Source organism: Grammomys surdaster, unplaced genomic scaffold, assembly GCF_004785775.1.
Source record: "Grammomys surdaster isolate TR1022 unplaced genomic scaffold, NIH_TR_1.0 67, whole genome shotgun sequence".
Lineage (NCBI taxonomy): Eukaryota > Metazoa > Chordata > Mammalia > Rodentia > Muridae > Grammomys > Grammomys surdaster.
The window spans coordinates 7,165,575-7,174,112 of NW_021604569.1; positions in this window are offsets into that span (position 1 = coordinate 7,165,575).

Genomic DNA, 8,538 nt, shown 5'->3' on the forward strand with positions numbered 1-8,538 from the left:
TCTAATACACACATACACACACAAACACACACACAAACACACACAAACACATACACACAAACACAGGAACGTACACACACATACACACACAAACACACGCACACACAAATATACATACAAACACATACTCACATACACACACACTAAAGCACACACACTTGTACATACATACTCTCGTGCACATGCAAGCACACACACACTCACACAATAATATATACAAGTGCAGAATAAAACAATTTTTAAAAGATTCATTGAAACAGTGTTACTGCTCAGTAGAAAATCAATGGAATAGAGAGAAAGGCACATTTGGAAAGTTAGGGTTTGTAAAGACGCCATTTTCTTTTTCTTTTTAAGTTTATTTATTTATTTATTTATTTACTTTATGTATACGAGTACACTGCAGCTGTCTTCAGACACACCAGAAGAGGGCACCGGATCCCATTACAGATGGTTGTGAGCCACCATGTGGTTGCTGGGAACTGAACTCAGGACCTCTGGGAGAGCAGTCGGTGCCCTTAACCACTGAGCCATCTCACCAGCCCCAAGACAGCATTTTCTTTTCTCTTCTTTGTTTTGTTTTGTTGTTGGTTCTTTGAGACAGGGTTGCTCTGTGTAGCCCTGGTTGTCCTGGAACTCATAGACCAGGCTGGCCTCAAACTCAAGAGATCTACCTGCCTCTGCCTCTCTGCCTCTGCCTCTCTGCCTCTGTCCCTCTGCCCCTCTGCCCCTCTGCCCCTCTGCCCCTCTGCCCCTCTGTCTCTTGGATTTAAGGTGTGAAATACCACCACCTGGCTAAGGCAGCATTTTCAATCAGTAGAAAAGACTGAATATCTATTCAAAAAATGGTACATATGCTAGGCTCTTTCTTTTTTCTTTTGGCAATACTGAGCATCGTATCTAGGGTCTGGAAGATTCTAGGCAACATACTTTATCACTGAACTACACCTGCAGCCCCTCTCTGCCCTTTTAAATTTTATTACGATATTTTATTATGTGGAAAGAGATGTATATCACAACTTGTCAGAGTCGGTTCTCTCCTTCCGCCATGTGAGTTCTAAGAATCCTACTCAGGGCCTTAGGGCTTCGAAGCAAGAGCCTTTACCAGCCAAGCCATTTCACCAGCCCCCCCTTTTAAAAAGGGGGCTTTTGAGAAAAATCTTGCTCCTTTTAAGTAAACTTCTGATGGAGTAAATGACATGCGTGCTCGTGTACAATAAAAACCCCTGCAACTGTACAAGGAAATGAAATAAGGTAAACAGGAAGTTAGAGAGGGATGGAAAGGCTAGTTAGATATGCCTACAACAAAGTTAAAACTTTTCACAAACTAAACTTTACTGGCTTTAATAACCGAACAATTTTTGCAATATTTAAATAAAAGTTAATATTGCTAATATACAAAAAAGCACTGCACGTCTTAAAAATATGAATACCTCGAATTTAAAGTAAACAGAAATTATAAGTAAGCAATTCATAAAGAACAAATAGGTATCTGGAAAGTATTCAGTTTTATACCTAGGTAACAAAATGCAAATTCATACAAGAGCCTGTTAAAAGACTGACTAGTAACGGAATGATTCATGCTTTCACGCGGTATTCTAATACTTACTGGAAAAATGCACTTTAATAAAAACACTTCTAGGAAGACTCTGTTAAGGTTCAGAATCTTACAAATGGGCATTCCCTTTGATCTAGCAACCTATCATTGCTTTTGGAAATGAAAAATTGTAAATACCTTAAAAGTCCAGTAACTATGGGTTCTTTAAACAACTAAAATAGACATACGACCATTTAAAATGTATATAAGACCTGGAGAAACATGCACCAAAAACCTCTTGGTGCATATTTGAAAACTCTACATTTACATATCAGTATGGCAATACCCTCATCCTTGTGGGTTTAGTTTCGTGTCCCACCCAGGTGGGAAGGGCCACCTTAGATAGCCTAGGCATGCCTCAAGCTAACCTTGACCATACTTTTGGCTCCCGACGAAGATTATGCCACTTAATTTCTCCACTTCTGTGGTTTTTACAGTCTCGATATAGCCCAGGGTGAATTAGAATTCGCTGTAATCAAGCATATCCCATATCACCTCCTGCCCCAACCACGCCCGACATTTTTTTCTTTTATTGCTTAACTATTTCGGATATAATTGTGTACTGTTGGAATGCTGCTCGCGTAACACAGATTTTTTTTTTTCAACCCATTATTTTTACAACGAGGCGATGGGAAGAATAGGCGTTGCCAGCGCCAAGCCCGGCTCGGGAAAGGTGAAGGGCTCAGAGGCTCGCCACCGGAAACAAGCCCCCGCGCCATGGGATTGTGGGCCACGGAGGGAGGCAGTGACGGCCAAGGGAGGGACGTTTAGCTTTCTGGGGGAGCGCGATCCCACTTCCTGTCGGAATGAGCGCGGCCCGGGCTTTTTTCGCGGAGGTGTGTGAGAAGAGCGTGGGGGAAGCATCCAGGACAGCCTCCCGCTCCAGCGTACAGGGCGGGCGGCGTCAGCTCAGGTGCCAACGAGACGAGACCACACTGCGTGCCTAGACCGGCCCTGCCCGGGGGCGGTGTCGCAGGAGCGGGCTGTGCGCGTGCGCAGAGGCGGTCCCGCCAGCGTGCGCTCCGCGCAGATGGACGAGGTGATCCACTGAACATCTAGGGTAGTGACGACACGAGCTCGCTAGGCGCGTTCGTGATCCTCGCTGGTAGGCCCCAGGGCGCAAGCTAGGCTTCCCTCAGAGAAGGAGAGGTGGAGGGAGGCGAGGCCAGGTCCTGCAGAAAGAAGGCTCAGGTTAACCTTTGAGGAAGGGTTAAATCGGAATAAAACGGCTGTCCGCCAGACCCAGAAACTGCGGGGCTGTGGAGAACCCTCTGCCAATCACTCTATTTGAAAACCAAATAGAACTAACCTGTTTGGGTTGATAACCAACTTTGGAATGATTAGTATTGAAAACGAATGGATTTGGGTTTTGAGGCATTATTAGGACGTTGGAGTAGAAGAGCTTATAAATTTGTATTTGAGATAGGGTTTACTCTGTAGCCCAGGTTGGCCTGGAGCTTAGTTTCCTCGGTTTCTCAGAGCAGAACTACCGCCTCGTGCTGCCACGCCTGGCTGAAGTGAAGTATGGAGGCTTGGTTTGTGAATGTATCTTGGGAGAGTTAACTAAGTGACAACTGTCTGTAACCCTGTTAAAGGCTGTTGAATCCCCAATTGAAGAAAAATTGAAGTAAAGCAATCTAAATGCACTGTTTTGACTAAAAAACTATATAGGGATTGAGTGATAAGTTTGACATAAAACTATATTGTTAATAATTTCACAGAGCAGACAAGAATCACAAAGTTTGGGGAGAATAAAGCTTTGGAAGCCCTGGAAGCCACATAAGACTTCCAGGTCAGACATTTTCAGACCAACCAGTTAAATAATGGGCAAAGGAAAAAAATCAGGAGGATGTCCACTTACTAAATATGGTATATATCCTTGTCTGGTTTAGCATAAACTATATAACCTTATACTTAATTATAGAAACTTTATACTTAAGTTATATTTACCCATTAACAATAACAGAATTTTAAGAGCTTTTATTTGTAAACATCAGAACCTTTAGCCACATCTTGAGTTTTTAATTGAAAGTTTGCAAAATCAAGTTGGACTAGCTAATGTGTATTTTAAGTATGGACTTTTAAATTTCAAACTATGAGGTTTTTTGTGAGCTGGGGAGATGGCTCAGTGGTTAGGAGTATTTCTTGCTCTTACAGAGAGCCACTTTGGCTCCCAGCATCTAGGTAGGGCAGCTCGCAACTGCTGTGAGATTAGTTCCAAGGCAGTTACAGGCATGCGCACATACATACACACATGCACACAGTTTTTTTAGATGGTGCTTCTTTTTTTTCTAAAATCGTTCAAAAACTAAAACAGTATGTTTAGTTAGAAATGTTAGAAAGTGGTGTGTGTGGTTGCCTAGTGGGAAAAGGCCTTGCCTGTGAGCCTGACCACCTCAGTTCAGGCTCCAGGTTCCACATGGGGTGAGCATCATCTCCTGAAGTTTGTCCTCTGCCCACCCACCCCATACACACATAAGAGAAGAAGAGATACATGAGAACACACTGCGTAAGGAGAAGCCATGAATTCCTCTGCCCAGAGTTAATGCCTGTGTTCTCTATCATGGTGATGAATATGGAATCAGTAAACAGTGCATGTGATATCAGAGCAGAAGCCAGCCTGTTTGGAGCTTAGGATTATGAGGGGATTACTTGGTTATGAATTGGATTACCATCAAACAACCATGTGTTTGTTACTTTTTGCAAAAAACAAAACCAAGTCCTAAAATATATTTTTTCCTTTTCAATCAGGAAAACCAAAGATATTGAAAAGAAAGGAATATATTATGAACATTTTTTTCATATTAAATAGTCTGTAGTCATTGATTTTTAAAATAGTTGTGTAACATTCGTGTCTATTCACATATGTGTGTGTGTACATCAGGGGACAGCTTTCAGGAATTGGTTCTGTCCTGCCACCACGTGTGTCTTGGAGATTGGACTCTGGTCGTTTGTGAAGCTTGGTGGCAAACACTTGCTGAGCCATGTCACCAGCCCAAATTCTCAATTTAAAAAAACAAACACATTTCAAAGGAGATTTTGGTTCAACACAAGAGACACTTAAACATGGGTTTGTTTCCTGTGAAAGCTGTTGAAACTGAGAAAATACAAAAGCTGTCAAGTCCAAAAGGCGGCAGTGGGTGAGAGATGCTGACTGGAAGAGGGCTGTCAGAGAAAAGCATTTAGGCTGGGTTGTGGTGGTGTAGGCCTGTGTTCCCAAACTGTCCTGGGAGTTGAGGTGAGAGGACGACAAACAGACCAGTTGGGCAACTTAGCTCCTGTATCAAAACCAAATCTCTATTGCAAGACCACATTCCCAAGACTTGAGAGTTAAGTGGGGGTAAACACTCCCAGAAAGGCTCATAAAGTGAAGCTATCCCCTTATTGGGAGAGTGTGCAAGAGATCAGTGGGCTGATTGAAAGTCTGTACAGACTGGTTAGAACTGGTTCAAGTCACCCCAGTTATGTGAGAAAGAAGATATATTTGGTGGGGAAGTTAAATGAGAGGGCCTGGGTTTTAAAACAAAAACAAAAACTGACCAAAGGAAAGTCTGTATTGACCGGTAAGACCAGCCCTTTCTCCTATTGACTGTTCTTAGTAATACTCAGTAACCCAGACCACAGCTAGAGAAGAACCCCTCTACACAAGGGCCTCAGATTCCACACCTCAAGGTGACACTTTTACTACTCTAACGAAATGGCCTGGCCCTGCGTTCATCCATCTTGTACTGTCTTTAAAGTACATACATAATCAGGTACTTATGCAGGCCTACATAGGCCTGACAGCCCTCTGTAGGCCCCTGCCTGCTGGAAACCAGAGGAAAGCGTCCTTGTCCCTCATAGAAGCAGCAGCAGCCAAAAGATTCCTAAATTGCTTCCAGTGTGACTCTGCGCTTTTCCGGAAGGAGGAAATGTTCTCTGTGCTGCACATAGTTGGCCTCATGTGTACTTCACTATCTATGGCTTCATTTCCCACGCTCATCCGCAGTCTGAAATGTTAAATTGAAAGTTCCAGAAATAAGTGATTCGTAAGTTGTAAATTATGCATCATTCTGCATAGCATGATAGTCTCCTGCCTTCTGCCCCATCTTTCACAGGCTGTGACTCATCCCTTAATCCAGCAATTCCACGATGGAGATGCTGTTTTCCCTTAGTCAGTTAGCTGTGTTACTCAACTAGACCATTTGTCTACCTCTCAGCTTCCAATTACTGAAAGCTACAATGTTTGTCATCTTAAAATTAGTGATTTTTTTTTTTTTGAGACAAGGATTCACTATATAGCACAGGCTATCCTGAAACTTGCAGTCCCCTTGACTCTGCCTCCTGAGTGCTGGAATGACAGGGGTGTGCTGTGTGCCTTCCCACCTGACTTAAGTCCACTTAAGTTATCAGATCAACTCTCAGGGCATCATTAGTGCTCCTGTTTAACAGTGGCCAGGGCATTTGTGAGTAGTGATTCTGACAGTTTGAATATGCCAAAGAGAAGTGCTTCCATGAACTGATGAGGCAAAAACTCTTGACTCTGTAAGGAAAGAAAAAAAAAATACTGAATGCCAAAGATACTAAGGTCTATAAATTTTTTATCTGAAATTCTAATGGCTAGGTATGGTAGCTCATGCAGATATCACAGTACTTGGGAAGTAGAGGCAGGAGCACCAAGAGTTCAAGGTCAGCCTTCCTTATATAGCAAGTTCCAGTCTAGGCTGGAAAACAACAAATTGTAAAGAAGGAAATGGATTTGTACTAGTGTTGCTGTCACCTTGAACTACAAAGTAGTTGCCACAGTTCCTGACAAGTGCTTAGTCATTCACCTCATTTGATCTCTTCACATTGGCCTTGTGTCACCTCCTGTCACCAGAAAGGTGAGTACAATACAGTACATTATTGTTGAGAGACCAGGCTATGGCTATACCACTCTGAATGCACTGATCTTGTCTCATCTCAGAATCTAAGGCAGGTTGGGCCTGGTTAACACTTGGACAGGAGAAATCATATTCACATAACTTTTGTAGGGCAGTATAGAGTTGAACTTACTGTATTTTATTATTGTTAATCTTACTGTACCTAATACATATTATTTTATCATAGGCATGTCTGGTAGGAAAAAAAAATACTTTCTGGTTTGGTATTCATTCATGCATCAGTGAGGCAATTTTGAACAGACCCTCCCTTCCCAGACAGGTGAAGATTACCACATGTGTTAGCATTAGAGACTTGTCCAGGTTCTCCTAAACCTAAACAATGATGCTTTCTTATAGGTAACAGGAATAAGAAAGAGAGGTAATATTCCAACATAAATCCTAGGACAGGAATCAAATCACTGCCATGTCTCATGGAGGAAAAAAGGTCACAGGATCCATCTCTAAAACCAGATTATTTTAAATCTTCAGCCACAAAATTGGGAAACAGTGGTATTACTCCACCTTTAGCACAAGACCACCCTGGTCTTGACTTATCTGTAGGGCATTTTCCCTTAGTTCTCTCACTAGCAACTACATTTTCTTCACATCTTTCTCTTTAACTGTCCACAATCAAAAAGAGTCCTATTGTTTCACCAAGCATAGGTGATCAGGAGACGGGGAGAAGAGTCTTCCCAAAGTCGAAGGTAGCCAAGTTTATATGCAAGCTCCAGGCAGCCAAAGCTACATAGCAAGACCCTGTCAAATCTAACAAACCAAACAAATGAAATCTAGATGTAAGCATTTATTTTATGCTCAAGTTCCCAAATTTTTATTTAACAACTAGTTATTATGTGCAAATTTAAAGTTATTTAGTGTTGGGGGAAGAAACGTGAGTGCCCTTTCAGAGTAATTTTCTCATTTGTACAAGTATTTTTAACTGTTGAGCCATTTCTCCAGCTCAGAACCTCTTTTAGAATGTCTAGGTGTTTTAAGACAAGAGGAAAATCTTTGAGTCTCCATGTTCATTAAACTGTGTCTAGCATCCTTTTTTCTTTTTTTTTTTTTTTAATTTTAAGTCCAGGTCATGCTGTTTAGCTCAGGCTGGTCTTGATGTCAGGGTCCTTCCACTTCAGCCTTCCAAATACTGAAAATAGAGGAATGTGCTGCATACTGGCCTCTCTCTGCTATTCTTGACCTGAGTTACTGAGGGCAGGGTTATAGTGAGGCATCCATCAGGAGAGGATGCTGATTCTGTAGTAAGAAATGCCCGCCAAATCCAAGGGACTTAAAACCACAGATTGATTCCTCATTCATGCTACAACATGTGCTTTAACGGTCAGAGTAGTCCCAGAATAGCTGTCTCTCATTGGAAGAGGGGCAGGGGGTAGAATGACTAATGGTTGCTTAGTCCATAAGGTCAGCCTCAGTAATTCCAATCTGGAGCCAATGTTGGACTCTAAGATCCAAAACCAGGGGACATGCTCTCACAGAAACACACACACACAGACAGGACTCACTGCAATAACATGAGGTTTAATGATACTAGTGCACTTGGACTCTCTCGCATGCAGGCAAGAGAGCCCCGAACAAAAGCTGGGAGCAGTTCTTATACAGAGTTCACTAGGGGACACCACAAAGTCTGCCCTTTCTAGGTCTGGTCTCTAGGTGACTCAGATTATGACAATTAGTGTCTTCCTTTTGCCCAGGTTTATTACGTTAAAGGCCAGGCCGAGCTTCCTGATTCCTGGAATGCGTCTGCATGCTCTGGGCCTTCCTCAACCACAGGTGGGTTCCCTCCCCTGTGGTCTGAGGAATGTTAATCAGCCTCTCCCTTCCTCCTCTGAAAGTTAATCTAGCAAGTGTCCTCTGACTAAGGAATGTGCCCCTCACAGGATGTGTCCTGGGACAGTGGGGTTCTTTCAAATTTAAGTTCAAACCGAGACCCGAGAAAGTCCTACACCAAGAATATGGATGGTCCTTGGATAGCCACTGCTCCCTATTCCACAGTGAAAGCTTGGGAATACTGGTTTTACTGTCAGCAAA